Source organism: Patiria miniata, unplaced genomic scaffold, assembly GCF_015706575.1.
Source record: "Patiria miniata isolate m_02_andy unplaced genomic scaffold, ASM1570657v1 HiC_scaffold_7, whole genome shotgun sequence".
NCBI lineage: Eukaryota > Metazoa > Echinodermata > Asteroidea > Valvatida > Asterinidae > Patiria > Patiria miniata.
Genome location: NW_024037074.1, coordinates 41,032,480 through 41,054,501, shown reverse-complemented (window position 1 = coordinate 41,054,501; position 22,022 = coordinate 41,032,480). Strand labels below are relative to the sequence as shown.

The 22,022-nt window shown below is 38.9% G+C and overlaps 1 protein-coding gene across 1 annotated transcript in view; it reads left to right on the top strand.

The window, feature by feature from the left end:
* Positions 1–22,022, top strand: part of LOC119744456 (tight junction-associated protein 1-like) — a 60,047-nt gene that overhangs the window by 19,306 nt on the left and 18,719 nt on the right. The window lies entirely within an intron of this gene.

The window sequence follows — 22,022 nt, the reverse complement described above, 5'->3', positions numbered from 1 at the left end:
GCTATAGGCTTACTGTTCTGAATCCATCAAAGTCCCCCAACTTTTTCAAAATGGAGGTATCCTAAATCCGCCAAAATCCTCCCAAAACAGGGGTGTGGATTTTGATGGATTCAGGTATGTTCTAAAGGGTTAAGCAATCATCATCACCGAGACAAACAATCCTAATACACCTGTGTAGGGCTGTTTGTTAAAAGGCCTTTCTTTGAGTTGTTTGTATCTCTGAGGACATGGCAGATAGACTTGACGGTGTGCTAGTGCTGTTGGACCAGAGCCCTGTAACCCCTGCAGGATATAACGCAATTAGTCATTGTTACCAAAGGATTGACGCTAGGTGGAAATGTCAGAATTATGAGCTCTGCGGCAAGAAGGGACAAGACTAGAATAGTTTGATTAATTCCCTGAGGTGAGGGGAAAGAAAGTGAGGAGGATTCAGGCCTTTTAGAGTAGATAAAAAGCTTTCTGTGTAAATAACTCCTGGTAAGTTAACGAGAACGGTTATATTTACATGTAATGGTTATAGGTGATGGTGGAAAATATATTTTACTTGGACATGTACAGATACATGTACATGTTCAAGTACACTTAGTTTTAGTCATTTCGTATAATGATTTCGTTTGTGACCGATTTGTGTTATCAGTATTATTTTAACATTTACTTGTACATAACAAGTAATTCACAGAAGGCACATGTTTCACTACGTCTTATGTTAAAACAACATTTGCTTCATATATTTCTATGTTTGCGTAAAAAGGTTTTCACACATTGGTTTATCTATGTACAGTCAAAATCAGATTTTGTAGTAATATTTATGCATTCCACTTTTCCCCCTAAAACTTTTTTAAGTGAAATTTATTTTTCATTTTAAAAATGCAATTTTTAAATATCTACCCACAGATTACTGATGTACATGTACAAACTAGTACATGTTCATGATGTTGGGTACTGATCAATCCAGTTTGTTTTAAATCAAAGATGTTATTGCCAAATGAACATATTCTGTACATAAACAAAAATGTAATTTATCTGACATAAAACGTCTTAATGTGCTTGTGAAATACATGTACATGTACATGTACATTGTACTGAAGGAAATGTATACATTGTGCTACATGTATGTGTACTAAATGCACACGTACATACATGTACATGTATGTCCAGTATTCCGATCACACACCCGTACATCTTGGATCCCCCGTTGATTTAATTGTAGCCAGGTACGTGTAAGTGTGGGAAGGTTAATCAATTGCCACGTCCTTTACCTGTTAATTCTCACCCTCTTCAGAAACCTCTCAAGGAATTGTCAGATTGCTAGGCAGGTACTACATGTAAATTACGTCTTAATGTTCTACCGGTAGATGATGCTGCCTGTGCAGAAGCCCTTGGAATTCTGAGGGGTTGCAGCAGAATGCATTTAATTTGCATTTGCAGAGAATAAATTTATCAAAACAAAATTGAGAAGCCAGTGTTAAAACATCAGTGTGCTTTTATCTTAAAAAAAAAACCTAACAACTTCCTTGCATGTTTTTTTTGATACAATGTACATGTATGTTAATAAAATTATAGTGCTCTGTTTTTTAAATCAAGAATTTGGGCTACAAAAAGTCACTCTAAAACACTTGCCATGTAAATTGTACTTGTAGGAGTGCAGAAAATGAATTTTTTTTCTCCATATAAGATTTACACACAGAAGCACATTACATTCAAAATGGACATACCTGTAGTCAAAACTACAGTCGCACCTACAGGTACAATGTACGATCAATTTTGTGCCAACGTGGATTTGACAACTACATGTATCTGAATGCATCCAACCTCAGTATTTCAATATTAAAATCAGTAGCCCAGAACCCAAGGGATGTGCTGCCCTCATGGTAATGAGGCTGAAGCGTTAACCATTCACATAATGGTTTTCCATCCATTAACTAATACACTGTCCACTTAAATTAATCAAGCAATCTGTCACATGCTTGAGTGACCTGTCTGATATGCACCGCCATACGGTGGATGAGACAAACTGAACGTGTTCAGCGGTTTGCAGGGTGACTGTAAGGTCATGCCCAAATTCTGCTAAATGCGCTTCAAAAATCTGTCAGATTTATCAAAAATCTGCCAAATTCCCCAGAATCACTCAAAATACACTATAAACACTTAAAATCACATATGCAGATGTCGTAGTATTGCCTTAATTTTCTACTTTCCAAACATTTTTGTAACCACTACATGTAAATGTCAATTAATTACTATAGGCTACATGTACATTTGTATGTATTCATTTACCAGAATGCACCCATATATACATTACTGTATTCATAGTCTTGTTCAAAAATTCAGGAGCCACAAATTAAATATACTCTTTGCAACAGAAGTTGTCTACAGTTACTCTACAAGTAAATTAATGTTCCGTATACCAAGTATTACCGAGCGGTTAATATAGTTGCTACCAGTACGTATTCACTCTATTCGCTGTGCAAGCAAGGCATGAAAGAACAAACACATTGTAAAGTCTCATCATCTTAACAAATAGAACCGGCTCTCCATCGGGATTTTGCTCAAATATTCCCTGGTGGTTGAGGGATATAGAAAATGGATAATTGCTGAGAAAGATGAACTTGCGATTGAGTGACTCATCCAGGTGCCCGTACTGTACACTATCCCAAGGGCATTGATATTGACTAAAGCTTCTTTTCATCAAATGTATCTCTGAATTTGGCCTTGAATATCGTTTGTCGCTGTCATGGACTTTGCCAAGAAGAAGACCTTTTTTGCAGATTAGATTAGCTATGTATTTATTGATATTATTAGATTTAACTCTCAATATTCAATGCGATGATACAATAGCACGTTTTGAAATCATTGGAGTTTGGACCCCAAAGAAATGTTTTGTGTGATTTCATGTTTTGGTCAGTTTACAGATTAAAAGATTAATTTGAAAATACGATAATGTGTGCCCACAATACAGGTACGAGGCTGTGATGCATCACTCAGGTCGTAAAAAATAGAAGAAGCCATTCCCTTTGCTCAGAAGTCAACAATTATTTTGTTATATCGTGCGTGCCACGACAAAAGATTTTTAAACATCAATGATCAAGAGTTACTCTGCAAAAAACAAATTCCACCTTTGATTACTGTCAGAGTTCTTAGCAAACAGAGGTTATGGTAGGTTGCATTGGTTTCGTTGCTCTGCACGATGCACACGTGTGCCCAGTCCAAGCACCTGACATACACCTTACATAGTGTGTGATGGAATTTATATGCAGCACGGTGTATATGAGGTGATGAAGATGCAACGTGGTGTTTATAAGGTAATTTTTATGCAATGCAGTGTACATAATTAATATCAGTGTGCAGAGCCAGCACAGGACAAACGTCTGATATATCCTAGCATGCAAATTTTATGCGACACTGTGCGCCAGCCAATCCGAGTCAACTTTAGAAATTGTGACGTAATTTCCATCAATAATGTGCACGAAGCTGGTGATTGGTCAATTTGGCTACCATGTTTTTGTAATACAACACCGGATTGTGGAAGATTCGATAGAAGGTGTCCACTGAATGGTCAGACCCTAGCCGTTCAAGAGGATATTCCATAGGTCATTTTTATAGATGGACACGTGACTGGTTCAGACAATTGAAATTACAGTAAACAAGACACTCATTCTGCTATCATGGCTATAGACAAATTGCCGACAGCCATTTTCTGCGGTGGCACCAGGCTTGCGCGAGTCAAGCTCAAGTAGTAAGCACAAACTCCGGCTCCTCAACCATGAATGTAATCGCCAATAGGGTTACCAAAATGCGTGCCTCGTCTTCAAGAATGCGTGCGGCATGCGTGCGGACATGATGCCACGTATGTCGTACCGGTACCGGTACCTCCAAAATAGCTTCTATTTTTTTTGCCGAATTAGTCCATATACCAATCATACAGCTATGACATTACGGAAAATACCAATCCCGTCATTGATAATGTTTCATGGCATATCCAGCCAGCTTTGAACGTAAACCACTATTGTACGTTTTTTGGGGTTATGTACATGTACAAAATAGATCTGCCATTGTTGATGGAGTGGCATTCAACTTTACAGCCAACCTCCATGTATTATATTTTACTGGGCCTATTGTACATTGTACCAATGTATAAAAATTGACAAATTATATGCACATTTTCAAGTCCAGTAGACCATGTCAAACCAGCACACCATGTACTGTGCTCTTGAGAGTTGGGAGTCATGATCTCTGTCACAGCTGTTAATGTTGGAATTTAAGTTGTTCCAACTAACAAACTATATCCAACTCACAAACTTAGACACAACTCCCAAGGTGCTGTCAATATCAGGCTACGGTTCATTTATATGATATGGTTTACCAATCTTTGTAATGAGAATGCGTTGGACCATGTAACACTGTGAAATGATGTCTTGCATGAGCTATGTAGTGCATAGACCGGTTAATGTGCATGTGTTGGTCATGTAAGCCACTTTCAGCAAGCTGACGGCCATTTTTGGTCCCAAGGCAGTCACAAAGGTTTTACATTTACCGGTACATTACAAAAGTTGATATTGTACATAATTCTGACTGAGAAAACAATTTTGAGAAAAAAAAGCCTTGAAGATTTAAATTGCAGCTGTGGTAAGCACCAGTGTTACCCTGCCCATTCAAACATGAGGCGGCCCAACTCGCTACTTTCAGTGACCACCTCGCTCAATTTTTGCTATGTACTGTAGGGCTCAATTTTTGCCAATATCACCACCTCGCTGTGAAGATTTACAATAAAGGAAATATCAATTGAAAAAAGATCATTTTGTGTAATATATGAGTGTTTTCCTTTACCTACATGCATCAAGAACTCACAGTTTCGATGTGTTTTTGGAATCATCGCACATTTCTGTGAGTGCTGCATTCTTTTCAGTTTGCAGACTGCATAAATTTCGTTTCAATCATCTTGTTACCACCTCGCTCAGTTCATTAGCCAGGGGAAACACTGGTAAGCACCATCGATATATTGATATTAATTACTCAATTATTTGATATTATTTTGATATCGATATGCCGATGGCAATTTTTTAATCATATCGAAATATCAAAATTTTTGATATTGAGAAATGATATCGAACATATCAAAAATGCGTCAGATTATCATCAAAATAAATCTCCCGTTTGTGCATTTGATCATCAACATTTGCTGTATAATGAAATCAAACTTGTCGGCAACTTGTGCTCGTGACTCAAAATATAAACATCGCGAAATATCAAGCGGTGTTGCTTTGTGCACTGCATCCGCTAGAATCCTGCAGTCTCCCCCAATGTAATACCTCAAAAGAAACCGCCCGTTCTGGACAAACTCTCAGTGCTGAGATTTGTTTTAAAACATTTGAGCAATATGCTCCAGAGAAAGCCGTAGAAAATTGGGACTTGTTTTTTTTTTAATCAAAGCGTCATCTTTATGGGCTTTAACTTTTATATAGGATAATCGATACTTCAAATATTCACGATATTGGATTTCCGATATCGATTATTGACAATTCTGATATCGACGGTGCTTAAGCGGTGGTAGTAAATTAGATATTGAAGTGGACAATGTGATGATAACTCATACACTTTTCATTGACTTGATTTTATTGCCTTACACATGTACATGTACATGCATTAGGTACAATTTTAGTTGTCCACCAATTGTGTAAAAAGTCTGTATACATTGTATTTATTTTAAATCTTTAGACATTAAGCATGTTAAGAGTAAGAAAAAGACTTGTTTAGTGCAAAGCATAAATGGAGGCCCATGCCGGATTTAAAAAAAAAAAAATGTGTACATAATCAAATGCAAATTGCTTATGAACACGTAGGAGTTGTTATTTATGCGTGAATGTGTACTACAAGACATTGAATGCTGAGTGATCCAGTGGTCTCCATGGACCCCCTCTCCCTTGTTATTGTGCACTGATCCATTATTATTAGCCAAGGCTTTCAGGCAGTAGTCGTTAACGATTGGATGAGTCATGACTGCCATGTTCATGGCCAACTGTTGATTAAAATATATTATATGTTTTCCAGCCATTTTCCTGGCTCGGCCTCTTTGATTCACTTAGTGTAAATTGTATTGATGGTGGGGTGGGGGACGGGGGTGGGGGGGGGGAGATAAGGAGATGCTAGAGAAAATTCCTGAATCTTCCCAGAAATGGAGTTTCAGCTCATGATCTTCAGCTACTAAAATTGTCCTCTGCATTTTTCACATATATTTTTTCTTTTTTGTTAAACAACAGTCTGTCACATTTTGAAGAGATGAACACGTATAAATTCAGTGCACAGTGCACACAAATTATCTAACAACAACATGTTGCAAATAAGCCCAAACAAATTAAAACACGCATCCCCCCCCCCAAAAAAAAATATTCATGAGATGGAATTTGCGTCGGGGTGATGTAAATTGAATAATATTGGGTTTTGCCTTCACCAACGTATTTTATAAACACTGTATACTTGGTGTTCAGATATAGCACCGGTACCCGCTGCTTAAACAATGCATCTGATTCGAATTAGCCAGCCGACTCCGGCAAGCTTGGTGGTCGAGCGGTAAGACGTCTTTGCTAGTAAGCAGCAGGTCGTGGGTTCGAGTCCCACCCGAGTGTTTTTTTTGCACAATCTGTCGAAGCAACACGAAGTATACAGTGTTTATAAAAATACGTCGGTGAAGGGCAAAACCAATATTGAAGAAGGAAAAAAAAAATGTTGGTGAGTTTCTCCTCAGATGCACAAGTTTCCCATTCTGTTGTTTGTTTCATCCGTCATCATTGATCTGTCCCTGTGTATCTCTTCTGGCTATCCTGTCACTGTGACTAACAGTGAGTCACCCATGGCCAACTGTTGCTCATCCTTGCACTCGGTTTGTCTCCAGATTACCTTGGTGAAAGCACGTAGTACACGTACTGAAATGGCTCGTCTTCATCTACGAACATTGTGAAATGTTTGGCAGATGTTTATTTTCAAACTGTCCAGTATGTCCAGTATGTATACACATACGTACCATACGTAGTCTGTGTGTTTGTATTGTTTGCATCATTACTACTGTTTCAATCATCCCTTTTGATTTAGGGGGGAAAAGAAAAGTTGGTGGTCGAAATGTGTCTAATTATGTCAATTGTTCCGTCAAGGATTATGGTTCATGTGCATGCATGTTTTAATACACATCAGGTATTTTATACAAGCCTATACAAGAACATGTTGTGTGGCACTTCAAACAGGAAGCTTTTAGCCTGAATATTGGAAATCTCATTTGACTCGATCCTGGGGAATTCATGCAGTTTCATGTTTGATTTTTTTTTAACCTTACCGCCCTGAATCCTTTAATATCCTCTTTGCCAAAGTGGAGGAATTTGGAGGATTGAGGTTACATGGCAAAAGTGCGTTACTGATTTCGTAGAATGCACTTTGTCAAGGTCTTGGGCTGGACCTTGTGTTGTTTTTGCTCAGCCATGCATACATGTAAATATAGGCCTGGATTATGCTTGAAATCCTCCATACTGCTCCAGGATGTCACTGGCCAAGCCTCAACATATTGACAGTCACTGCCGCAGGATTTTGCAGGATTCAGGCAGAGTACACCCCTCCACGGACCATATTCAAGAAATACCGGAGGAATTTGCAGGATTGAGGCTATATGCTATTTTCCCATGAAGCAATTGGAGGATTTTGCAGGATTGAGGCTGCATCCTAGCAAAAAGGCTTAGAGAGTTAAGTTTAAGTAAGAATTTACAACGTACTATACATGTACCTATTTTTGATGTAAAAGCTTTTCTATTAAATATGGCTTCAGTGTTTGTAACATTATCATTATTGATGTGTTATCAATTCACAAATCTGGGTATGTACATGTAACTACCCGGTAGATGTCTCTTGTTTGACGTAGTCAAACCATTTCACAGTCAATCAGAGTTTAACAGCTTCCTTCTTGGCCCTCAATGCGAGTGAGTAAAATGCCAAATAAAAAGTCAACCTCACTGATTAGTCTTAGAAGTATTCCTTCACCTCCCGTCTGCGACCTATTTATCCTCCCCTTGCAACGACTTGAGAGTGCTCGTGTGCTTCCCTCCGCGCATCTTTTTTCCCCCCTCAATCCTCTCCTTTTCCCCTGTAGCCCTTTGCCTCCTCCCCTGTTGCCCAATCTCTTGGTTTTTTTTCCGACGGAGTAATTCGGCCAGGCACATGTCTCATCACAGCGTCACACAAGATGACTCATCCCGTGTGAGTGTCTACGCTGCGCAATTTCCATGGTGATTGCCCCCGGATACGATGGACCTTTCATATTCTGAATGTCTGATTGCTGCATTTTGTCCAAACTATAAACTATACATGTACATGTACATGTATTTTCAAGTAAAAACAGTCTTGTTTTTTCTTTGCTGTCAGATGAACACAATGTATTACTGCAGCTGTATAGTCATTTCAAAACTCACACACCAACTGTTGTTGCGCGTTTCATTCTGCTGTCTCTCTTGATGAATTTTCCCAATCTGTTGCATCTTCGTCATCCCAGCTTGTTCCACAAAAATCTAATTTAAGGGGAGAGCAGTGAACCAGTCAGCATCTTGTCAGTCTCAATCAGCCGAGCCAGCGCTGCGGCGGTGTTGGCATACCCTGCTGGTCTGCGTCTCGACTCTAATCAGGGGTATCACCTCGGAGCGTGCTCGGAATTAGAGAGTCGGTCTTTATGACTAATCATTAAAGACGCGCAGTCAGCAGGACGTCTTAAGATTGCACTCTAAGGAAAGAAGGGAAAGGGTTAGGTCCATATGACGTGAGATGAAATGGGTATGTGCGTGGAATCTTGGATGGATTTCAAGTATTAGCAGGCAGCTGCTAGAGAAGTATTTGCAGGTGATAACCATGGCATATTACAAGTCTCATAGACTTAACTTTTTCTTTTTTAAGATTCGCTAAAACTAAAACAGCTCCTTCAATCCCCCGTAAAGTCTTGTATATATTCTCCGTAAATTAGATCAAATGTTAAAAAGTGAAACTGAGGCGTCGAGCTCTATGTGCGTGGTATTTTGAATCCATTAAAACCTTTTTCTCTACAGACATGTGCACTGAAAAAAAAGAAGAGAATCTGCAAGACATACATGTACTGGTACATGTACATGTGTGTCAATCCTAGGAAAACAAACGTTCAACTGAGTCAAGGAAATCATGAGGATTCAATTTTGCTCCTAATGAAGAACGGAGTGAACAGACATTTACTAAAGTCATAACATAATTCACTGAAGTTCATTGCTGAATTCGCAAAACATAAGATTTTAAGGTTTGCATATATAGTGAAGTAAACAAAATGGTAGATAGTGAACAAAATATAGGCATAAAGTGAGGAAAACTAAAAGGTAGTAGACACAAAAAGCTTCTTTTCAAAACTTTAACAAACCTACAAAAGATATTTGTCAAATGGTGCAACCGTAAACTTACTCTTTTGGCAAAACATGTTGTGAAATCATTACATGTATTGAACTGAAACTGCAGCATCTGGCATGAAATTCGTACCTCAAAATGGGCTGAACACCGACATGTTACCATCATTAAATATTCAGGCATCAATTTGAGTAGGTGTCGGAATCAAGTAGTCTCAGGTGAGGTAGTGATTGGATGTGCCAGTAAGTGATATGAACTGGTACCGGTATGACTAAACTCGGATCATAGATTTATCATAGATGTACGATACATTTGAAGTTGTACCCTGTAAGATGTCAGTAGGACCTTTTACACCATCCAGAATCTCCATGTTGGACCCGGGTCCAAAATGGAGATTTTGAGAACTCATTTCACACTAGCAAGACTCTAACACACAGCTTCTGTAAGAATCCGGAGCTCCAATTGAGAGGACCTACCGGGGGGGGGGGGGGGGGGGGGGGGGAGGGAGGGGGGGGGGCAGGCACAGCTGGCATGGCCTGCCCTATTTTTCACTTTTTATTTTTTGTTATATTTTGCAGGAGGTATACATTTGTATGTCTTGTCTGTTTTCCCTGTTTCGTCTGCTGTCAATTTTCACCCACATAGGCAGATACATGTACCCTGCTTAATTGCACATTTGGGTTTTCCCTCCATTTTCGGTGCCCCCCCCCCCTCCTTTCCATACATGCTGGATTCGCCACTGTCGTGTTAGTGTGAACGGTATGCCTTGCCTACCTGAAGGGACCTGGTTCTGTTTATGGCAGACTCGTGTTGATTTCAACATGGGTACGTGAGATGATAGTGTGAAAAGGCCTAGTAAAAAGGCCGACTTGGTGGTCAAAAATTGAACTTCGCAACAAGTGATGATACAGACATTTAAAACAATACAATGTACACATACCACATTATAGACATTCCTTTTTTTTTGCATGGTACAATGCACATTTGGGTCAAGTTGCTTCAAAAGAGTACATGTACAAATGTATATGGTTTGTTACATGATTTAAAGGATGTACATGTACACACAATCAGCGGTTGAAGGTCGAGCTATAAAACAGTTGAAAATTGCAAACTATTTTTTTTTATACAAATGCCACCGTGCCTTACAGAACCATTTAAATGTTAATTTAATGCCATTTCCTTTGTAACCCAGGCTTTAAAAAAAATAAAATTGGTTTTTGACCCATTTTCAGAAGACAGCAAAAGCAACGACAGGCCTTGAAAACCTTAATGTCCATGTAGATTCACTAAACTGCTCTAATGGATGCATACTTTCATCTGAATTTACCTCTGAATTCTGAAGCACTGCAATTTGTTGCTATAGTTACATACCTTGCACGTACTTGTACCTTTCACCACAAATTCATCATGACTTGGATTTTTTTCTCACATTTGTAATTATAATAATTGTGAAGTACCGTACTCGTTGTGCTTTTGTTATTGTTCACTATAGAAAGGAGCTCTCATAATACACGTAAATGTATGACATGTTTTTGCAAGTGACACTCGCTGATGTTCTTTCATACATAGATATGATGATGATCGATAAGAATATTGAATAAAGATTGACTCAAAGAGTGCGTTTGATTAGCTGACCCGGGTCAACTCGGGTTAGCCCCTTGCCGTCCGATAGCTCTGACGTCATACTCATGGCTCACCCGGGTCAGTTATCACAGACCCTGCTCATGGAGTGGAGTCAGCAGTAAAAAATACGTCACATGGAAACGGACCCATATAGCCTATAGCAACTAAACAGCGGAAAAGATCAAACTTTGATCTCATTGCGAATTTCGAGGCTATAATCATGATAATGGAAGCCCAACATTGTTCCTAATTTTTGCGATTGACAGAAAAGCAGTACATCTCAAAGTAAGACTCAGTCCATAAAGGGTGTTTTTTCAATTGGTTGCCCGGCGTTTGAGCATTCGATTAGCAGGGCTCCTGTGGCCGACCCGGGTGAGCTAGTCGAACACACCTTTTACCATGACGTGATGCATGCTCACTGCATCTCCATTTAACCTGTTAAATAATCTTTTCGCTACATGTACATGTACGTACGTATTCGAATAACTTTTTGCCGGTTTGAATACATGTCAAGTACTTGAAAAGAAAAATCTATGTACGCGCGCGCACACCCGACTGGTGTTATTTCAGTCGTAAAGGTGCGTTTTTTATTGTCAGATGCCACTTTTTAGTTTAGGGTAACTTTTTGTTAACGCCTATTTACTGGTTTCATTCTTTTATCTTGGTATACATGTACGTAAAAATAATAGTCTTGACATTTTGTACTGCAAAATATGTGGCCAATAATATCCAATCGCTGCATGCACATTTTAACCAGCGCACTTTGCAGCTGCAGCTGGCATCTCGATTTTAGTGCACTTTCGAATAGTCAAATACTAAATTATTCGAAAATCCACAGCCCTATTTGTACATAAGAATTAGAACACCATCCACAATATCACCAGTCCCACCAAGGAGAAACCAAGTGTGGTTTGTCTTCCCTTTGCAGAACATGCACCGCGCATTCGTTAACCTTGACGAGTGTTGAACTGAACTTAATTCACCGGTTGAAGCCAATCGGTGTGCGGATGTAATAAAACGACGTGTTTGTCTGGCGCCACCATTGCGGATCGATTGTCGGAATGAAACTAACCAGGTGGCCGGTAAACAGTGTGCATTAATGAATTCGGTATTAAAAAGTAATTTATGACAACATTAGGTGTAGTGTTGAGGTTATGTTTTAGTCATTTTATTTTGGAAATCACGTGAATGAGGCCTACCGGTACATACAAACATGTGCATACATCTACAAACTTGTGTATCATTTGATTTCAATAAAAAATGAAAAATTAATGGCCATGAACAGTTTGCAGTTCAATTGGTCACATACAAACTCTATGGAATATCACACCACAGAGAAGATGACACCCCAACTGTCAAAACTTGCATGTAGGTTCAAAGATCATATTTATTGCACTTATCTAATTGCTAGATTGTGATTGTTGTGCCAAATGCCTAACTGACACAATTGTGTGTGCTAAAAAAAGAAACTGATGTAATTGTTGAACTTGTCCTTATGAGAGCTTCGCAGTGCTGCGTATGGACTCTGGATCGACATGAACAACACAAATTAAATGTGATGATATTGGTACCTCGTTCGTTTGATCAAAATGCTCTGGGCTGCCGGTCTAAATGCTGTACATGTACATGTATACTATACACATGTCAGTCTCTTTTTTATTACAGCTGAATGGACGATAAAGTACAATAACCAATTCTTTTATTGCAGAAACAGAAATTGTCAATGTTGTAACTTTTACAACCCACCTTAAAACCTTAAAAAATGTGAGAACCTCAAACACATTGTATCAATGGCAGCATTGTATTTAATGTGCACATTAAGTTGTACACGTTAATTGTTTTGATGCGTATTTCCACCTGTTCTGGTCATTAATCATATTAATACACCTGATTTTCCCAGTCATGTTAGTCCAGTCATGCCAGTTTGTATTCATGTCCTCGGTAATAAGGACAGACCTGGTTATATCCTTTACCTCTGAGGACTTGGAACAATGGGTTACCTTCAACAATAAACCTGAGGACCTGAGCACCTGAGCCCAAGTCCTCAGAAGGTCTTCGTGTATAAACCTTATGGGACATGTCGAGCTATGGAACAATTATGTCTGTATGTACTGTACCTTGTTCAACTTTACAATGTACGTCTGAGGACTTGTAACAATGGTTTACATGCGATAACAAACCTGAGGACCTGAGCCCAAGTCCTCACAAGGTCTTCGTGTACAAATGTTATGGGACATGTCAAGTAATGGTTTCAAGTCCAAACGATAGGAACAAAAGAAGGGAACAATAAGGGTCATTTGAAGTATTGTAACGCCAAATGTACCGGTATTTGTGGCTTGGGAAGGGGGGGGGGGGGATGGGGGAACTCATTTTGTTAACTGAAATCAAATCATTGCACCGTCTCTTGAGACCAAGATTTATTCCACATTAATTCCGTCTTTATGGCAGGCAGGTAATGTCATGCCTTGCTGCAGAGACTATCAGGGGACCAGATTTCATTCATCCTCATCCCATGGCCGCTTTATTCTTGTCCACGGTTTGCCTGTAGATGGTTAATATTGGCATAAATCAACTCCGGCCCAGGCCTCGCTCCGGCAGCTGTGTAGATTCCGTTTCAGGTTTCACATTGGAATTGGTTTTGCCTGAATAGAAGTGAAAATTGAATAAACCTTTACACTTTACAACTGATTATGGAAGGGAGTTCTTTACAATCATGTACAGGCACATGTTTATAAGTATGGGTAGGGCTTTTAAGTTATTATAATTTGGATAAAAATATGAGATTGTATTACGCTGCTCATGTGCAAAAAAAGTACATGAATACGTCTCCTTTCAATTGAAAGGCCAAAATAAAAAATATATACATTTATGATCAAAATTTGGCTTCCAGAAGACCAAAAGATTACTCCATCTGGCTTAAACAATTGCCTACATGTAGGATATCAGATATCCATAATTTATCCTTTTTTTCTCAGAACTTTGTCATTTGAGAATTTTGTTTTTATTACAGAGCAGCATTGTACAAGAAAATTTGTAATTTACAGGTGAAGAGTTGCGTGCAAATATAATTTTAAAGCCAACTTGTAATTTGAAGGTGTAAGATTACATGACATGTAATTTCCTTTTGTTTGATCAGTCACAGACAGTGAAAAATTCAATCCTGTTCCCCTGCCATGCCTTTTAGTTTTACACAGGCTAGTCAGGCTAGTCAGATCATATTTCTTGTTGGCACTGTACTAGCACTTGTGACAGTCCAATTTCAGAAACAGACAAAAGCTGAGGTGACTGGTAGGCACAGCTGGCTTATCAATCTCCAACTGTCGAGCATAGCTTTATCAGGTTTCATAACAATCACAGCCAGTCAATCCTGCTTTATAAAGGCAGGGAGCACTCAACTGTTAAAAACAGTCACTTGATTTTAGTTTGACTGCTGGGCTGGCCTTGTTGAAATTGCCAGCCAGAGAGGCAGGGTTAGCTAATTGTAAATGAAAACCTGTGTACATGTACGTGTATGTACGTGTAGCCTCTAATCTTATGTTATTCTTAACCCTAAAGCCCGGTTCATACTCCACGCGAATGCGAATTGAATTTGACGTAATGAAACATTCTCTGCGAATTTTGCCCGAGTTGAAATATGTTTAACTTTTACGAATTCGCAACGCAAATGCTTGCTATCACGTCACAAATTCGCATTCGCTTTTGCTTACGCGCCGAGTATGAACCGGGCTTAACCCACCTCCATCCTCCAAAATTGGAAACACAAGGATTTTGGAGGATTGATGATGAATGCTGCTTTGAAAAGGAGGAGGATTGAGGATGTATGCATTTTTTTGAGGCAGGACTGTCTGACGATTTTGAAGGATTGAGGCGCTGGGTATCCTTCATTTCAGGCATGCAACTTTTCCTTGGATCCGCTGATTTCCTCGTTTTTTTAGTTCTTATGAATGCCATTACAAATTGAAAAATACTGTACAAGGTCTTGTTGGGTTTGGAGTTTCCTCGTTTTTTAAAAAATTCCCAGTTGCATGCCTGTCATTTAAACATAAGTGCAAAATTTTGGAGGATTTTGGAGGATTGAGGATGGTTCCTAGCAAAAAGGGCCTAGGAGGTTAGATATAGGGCCTATTGGAAACACATACATGTACATGCTTTCTTCATCCGTGGTACACATATGTACACAGTATGTATTCATCATTTCTGTTTTCTTTTAAATTTAAATGACATTTTGGTGATATTAGGCATGTTAGGGTTTTTGGGGTGAGGGATGGGGGTTGCACATGTCCATGTACAACGTAAGACGTTTACTGAGGTGAGAAATCTAATTGCATACTTGGTTATCATTAACATACTGTTTGTAAGAGGCTTTTCTAGCGATTGTGCGATTCACTATTTCCCTCACACTCTGTAGTCCCCGGCACCTGCCAGATTCAATCGGAATTGAAGCATGCTTCATATCACTAATGGATCCCGCGCTGATCTGCTGGCATGCCAACGCAAAAGAAAAGCTGGGACCGGAGCAAATGCACATTTTGGCTCCCAGCTATTTGAGGAAATCTGCGCCTGATATTGAGCTGGGAAAGTGGATTGGAGCTAATGGTATGCAAACATTTCCAGAAAGACTACAGGAGGGGGGGGGGGGGGAACCCACAGTGTCTTAAAAATGTGGTGTTTCAGGTTATTTCCAGATCAGCTCAACAAGTGTTTATGTACGTACATTGTACATGCTGTAGGCAATATTTTTCAATGAATAACTTCACAATGAATGTACATTGCCAGCTTTTCAGTTGTAAAGCGAACGTGGGAATTTTGACTGTAGTTTTGAAATGCAGTTTTTCATTGTTTTCTTCTTGAACAAAATGCATTGTAAACTTACATGTTTGAGTCTTTCATAGAATCTTGTACATGTACATGACTCTGAACACAGTCATCATGCTGGTGCTGGTGTTATCCTAACTTGACCTAAAATAGAAAAACTGTTTACTGCATTATCGAGAAAAAGAAGAAAAAAACCCAAGAAACAAAATGAAAACCAATTTTTTTTAGTTGATTTGGCTTTGAGACTCTGGCACAACTTACATGTAGACTAGAGAAATCAAAGATGGAAAATGTTTACTGTACAATGTATGTGCACAAATTTCCAATATGGCAAACATAATGTGTAGCCAGGTTTAATAGCTACTGCATACATGTATACAGCATCACCAATTGCGTTGATAAATGATTTAAAATGAATTTAAAATTCCATCTTACATGTATGTAAAGTGAACATGTAAGCTTTCCTCTTTAAGTCTCCAATAAGTAATCTTGACCATCTTACGAAAATGCGCCTGCCTGTAGATCACGTCATTTCCGATTATGTCTACCCAGTTTTTAAAAGTCAAAGATCTGAAAGCTTCCACAGTCAATCCTTCTGGACTGCCATCAGGTTAATTTCCGAAGGCAGTTTGACTTGTCTTCAGTCTTCGAAAGGAAAAAACAAAACAAAAACAGTTGAAGTAAAATGGAATTGATCTGATTTAGAATCAGAGCCGTTATGCCTTGGATCGTAATTTGATTAGAGAGAAGAAGTGTTGAATGGAAGCGGCGGACCGAAAGAGGGATTTTTTTGTCGGGATGCGATGGAAGCATCTGATAACAGAGGCGCGAGGACAAAAACAAACCTGTGTTTAATAGCAGTACACCCACACGTAGTTTTCATAAGCAAAACTAGATAAGCTGTTGTGGTTCAAATGGAGGCGATGTCTTTGTGGAGGAAGAACGACGGAATTAATGAGGAAAAGGAAGGTGATGATTTCCAGACAGAAGTAATAATGCGAGTTCTCTAATTAACGAAGGTTTGTACCGTGGACCCATAGCATGACGGCTTGTCTCATATGGGAGGCATTTTGCAATTGTGTGTGTGTGAATGTTTTCCATCAATGTGATTCAGATTGTTCGCGATAGTTTGTTAAAATCAGATCCCAAGAGCAGGTTTGGCTTTGTGTGAAACACTCAGGAGTATAAATGAGACTTGAAGGTTTGCATGGTGGAAAGATCAATAAGTCAGAAGTTTGCGGTAACACCATGCAGAAATATCTCTTTTGTGAGTATGTGTGGTTCAGAAGAGAACCTGTGGTATCTGTGGTTCAGTTTCAAAGAGAACATGTTCTCTTCAGAACCACACATACTCACAAAAGAGACATTTCCACATGGTGTTACCGCAAACCTCTCACTTATTACTCAGGAGTGTGTTTTTAATTTTATGTACGTGATTTATGATAGTCTGAACACTTACAAGAAATCTGGGGGTTCACCAGACCAATTTGAATGGGGGGGGGGGGGGGAGGGGGGACAACATGCCGACAGTGCTGGAAGGTAGCCGGGACCTTTTTTTTGGCACCCAGCCGCCACAAAATCACAAGAGGAGAAGGGGATGACTAGACTTTATCCGACCAATGGGGGCGCTACTGAAAGTGGACTATCTTCAACACAATATAGGTGGCGCTATTCGTTGGTGCATATATGGCTGACAGACACAATGATTTTGCCGACAGAACAAACATTTGTACACATTTACTTTTATGTTTTTAACTGATATATAAGCATGTACATGCACATGTGTGTTCATCTCTGACAACAAATAAAGTGCTAGAATCTATCCACCCATTTTTTTAAAGTGCGTGCTCATGGCAATGTCACAATTATTTTGTTGAAGTATCATACAGGAATCTTGGTAAAAATACTAATTAATGCCAGATTCCATCGTTTGGTTTCATAAAATATTTAATATTACATCGTTACAAATTGTCGTCTTGTTCTTCAACTCTGTTTGGAAATAAACATTAAACACTCGCAGCCTTAAAAGGGATCCATCTCAGAATGATTCCATACAGCCAAGGCTGACGGTGCACACTTAAAACGCAGTCTCTAGAGAAAATTGTGGATGGAAACGGGGCATTTAAAAAAGCATCCCAAGGAGAGAATATGAGCAAGATGATGGGAGATAGTGGCTGAAGTACTATAAAGACAGGAAAAGAAATGAGAGAGAGAGAGTGGAGAAGGAGACTGTCTTTTATGCATGATTGCCTGTCCTGGGTATTTGAAGCTCTTTTGAAATGAAAAAATAGAGAAAGAGAAAAATGCTGAAAGAGTCCATCAATCTGTCAGTGTGGCTGTGTCTGAGTAGGGCTTTGTAGGTTGTAAATAACCAGACTGACTGTAAGTGGTGACACAGAGGAATTGCTACCATTGCTGTCAAGCTTGATTCTGACTCCAGAGATTCACCTCGTATCCTGAAAACAAAGAGGGAAGACCTCTTATCTACAAAGTGGTTATTTACAGTGAGCGTACATGAGCACATATGTTTTGCTTTTTCAAAGGACTGTAGTTACTTCACTTGTTTTACTGGCAAAATGTAATTTTCAGAAGCAGCAATATTAACTGCGCCCACATGTTATACATGTTTCGGGAGCTCTTCATGGAGACAAAAGTCCAAAAGTTTATTTGATCTACAAGTATTTGAGTGGTACTTTCAGATTTTTTAAAGAGAATTTTGGGGAAAATTGTTTCCACTGGCACTCATGTTAGATTTTCGACTATTACAGAACAATGTTTGTGTTCCTGTTGTCATTAAAAATCCAAATTCTAAACACCTCTTTAAAGCTACCGGTAGTAATGTTTTACTTAAAATCTGACCTGAGGAAGTTACAAATACAACTCCATTTCAGCCTTTGCGTCCTTTTGATACAACATGAATAAATTTGTTCCAGTAGGCCTATCTTTTTGGTGGAATTGTATGATGCCACAGTATTTTCTTTTGCGGGAAATCTGTTGGGAAATATCGGAAAAGTTGATCCGTCTAGACGAGCCTGCTTGAAATCCCCCAAGATGCAGCCCACGCAGATTCTTTTCTAACCCATCCCGTCCTACTCAAGATGATCAACTATTACAGAAATAGACGCAATCGGCTTATTCCAGAAAACAGGTTTCTATAAAAAGAATGGCGAGAGCTTAAACATGGCCTCTTGCCAATCTGCGGAATTAGAGAGTGCTCGGACAAACATTTTGTGGAGATTCCTTTGACAAAGATAGCAGAGTTTTTGAGTGAGCATCTTTAAAATTACAAAACCATTTTCAGAAAAGGGCAGTTTCACATGTTCAGGGTAGCATTATTTTTGGGTCACCCCACATGTCATCTAGAGGACCAAATGTACACAAGATGCGTTGCTGTCTTTTGCTTCACCAAGATGAAGTGAATAAAAAAACCATGTCCTAATCACAGCAGAATGACTCCTCAATAATGCCAATCAGATTTAAAATCCCCCTGGATGGCTAACAATAAAAAACCGAGTACAATGCACATGTAGTCAATTGCGCACAGGATAATTCATCATCAGCATGGGAATATTCATCTACCTCACCCGTCATTCTATTCCTGTCTCAAGTGGCGTACAAGGATGCGATGTTCAACCAATTGATGAAGTACGAAACCCAATATGCTTCACATATAGACAGTTTGGCACCGATTGGAGATTTTCATTTTTTGCTCTTTCTTTTCCAAATTATATTTTTCGTATTTTGAACTTCCATCTCCGGGGTGTATTTGAGTATGTATAAATCACCCAGTATTTAAGTGCATTGTTTTTGTCAGAGAATACTTGTACATGCCGCTATTCAAGTTTTTGATTAATTTGTATTTGGGGATTGAGAGTAAATTGAAATGATGGATGGGGTTGCTGTGGGTAATTTTTGACACATTGAGAGATGAAGTCTGCCCCAAAAATGGGGGGGGGGGGGGAAATAAAACTGGAAAAAAGAAAATATGTGCCTGTGCTCTTTCTTTTTTACCTTAAAGTCGAAGCATTCAGATGGTTTTTTTTTTGCATAAAGATTGTACAGCAAACTTTTTAGAAACATTCAAAACTGCTGAACACTAGGAATTATCGGAACAAATATTAAAAGTGACTATAATGGTCTGATATTCTGTAGATCCCTGCAGAATTTTCCACCGTGACTGGACTGATTGTTAAAGGGTCCTGAAGAGTGACTCTTACGGGTAACTTGAACATACAGGTATCCATTTGGGAAAATGGTCTGAAGGTAAATGTAAACGATTTAGTGTGAGATTACCACATAAATTAACACTTTCTACATATCCCTCCCCCCCAAAAAAATCCCCTGAACCAACCAATGAGAAGAACCTTCTTTGTTTGTTGTTTGATATTTGTGTTTGTTATTCCTCTAAATTTTCTTGCCTGAGTTGGATGTTTACTTGTATTTGAAAGGATTGATAAAAAAAGTCCACAAGTCGACTTTTTTTCTTTTTTTTCTTCAAAATCTGCGAATGCATAATGGTATTAAAAGTATAGACTCTGTGCACTAGTACCCCCTCACTTGTTCCAAAGAGAGAGGTGGAGACCCCTCAGAGATGAGATTTGAACGCACTGCGGACGACGCCTGACGCTTACACGAAAACACCACGGTTTGTACACCTTCAGAACAAAATAAGCCACGCATACTGGTGCTTAATACAATCATGAAGCGGTACACGCATTTGGCGTGTCACTCCCGGTGGGGCTTTCGAAAGTGGACACAAAGCACAGAGTCCGTAGGATGTTTTATTGATCCACTGAGTTGATGTCGCGCCATTACTGATGTCGCTGAAAGCAAGTTGATTAATACCATTAGTGTATTGGTCACATGACCAGTCTTAATCTGGACACAATTGTGCACAGTGACTGCCACGGTGCAGTAATCAAGATATCACCACCTGATCAAAAAGGAGCAGTCATTGACAGATGGCTTGTCCGAACCTTTCAATAATGTAATCTCATTACACTGTACAAAAATAGAATCTAAAAACACTTTTGTTGATACATTTGCATTTTTTTGTGCATGTTGACGTGGGAAAATCAAACATTTTTCAGCATGACTTCAATACACAATTAATACAAGCTAAAATAGTCTGTATAAATTTGTAAAGCATTTTCTACTTTTGTACACAACACTGTGTTACATGTAATACATGTACACTGTATAATAAACTAAGTTTAATTTACATGTAAACCAAGAAAACAAAATATGCATACTTATGTGCATTTAAATGTTTTAAAATTTGCAGCTGCTGTCATGTACAATGTATGTACACATCGTATAGAGAGGAAAAAGTAAGCATGAACACGAACATGTTCATGTATACACTGGTACTTAAGGTTTCAACTGGAGACATTCTTTGTAGTCATTAAGAAAAACAAATTACCAACTTCAGTTCCCATTTGACATCCAATTGACAACAATTTCATGTAAACTGAAATGCAATCATAAATGTAAATGTCACAGGCTTTTATTTCTAACAGTGGACGACGTGTAATCAAGGACCTGTATGGGCAGTGAATTGAGTTCTTATTCCCCAGTATTGAAAGATAAGCTCAAAATCAATTGGTTCTGAACGAAGTTGTCTTAGGTTTCTGGATTGGGGGGGGGGGGGGGGGGAGTAGAAATGTAGGTCTCGAGACATTGGAGAAATGGAACGTCTTGGATAGGTCAGCTGCAACATTTGCTGAACCAGTAACCCAGTACATGCCTTCATTACCTGATGAAATAACTTGATCTGCTTGAAGGTTTGCACTTTACAGGCTCCACGCAGTTTGTTTTTTATTGTGCTTTGTTGCGGATGTGTTTTTGTGCTATTTTTGTGATGATGTCAAGTGAAAAGGACCACTGTACAGTACCACGCCCATACGTTATTCTTTATGTTCCTCTATACTGAGATCTACACTAGTTAGAAAAAATGATTACATTTGAATTTTCAAATGTACATTACAATTCGCATATTTGTACAGGGCAGTTAAACAATGTCTTACTTTAATACAAGTATATGCCATACACAGTTCAATATGAGCGGAACATACATTTTGTACACAGTTCATATGAACGGTAATATACCACTGTGCGAGTAACTCGATTACTGGTACATGTACTTGAGAGTAGTTTATGCTACTCAATGTACTTTTTTTTTTTTTATCTAC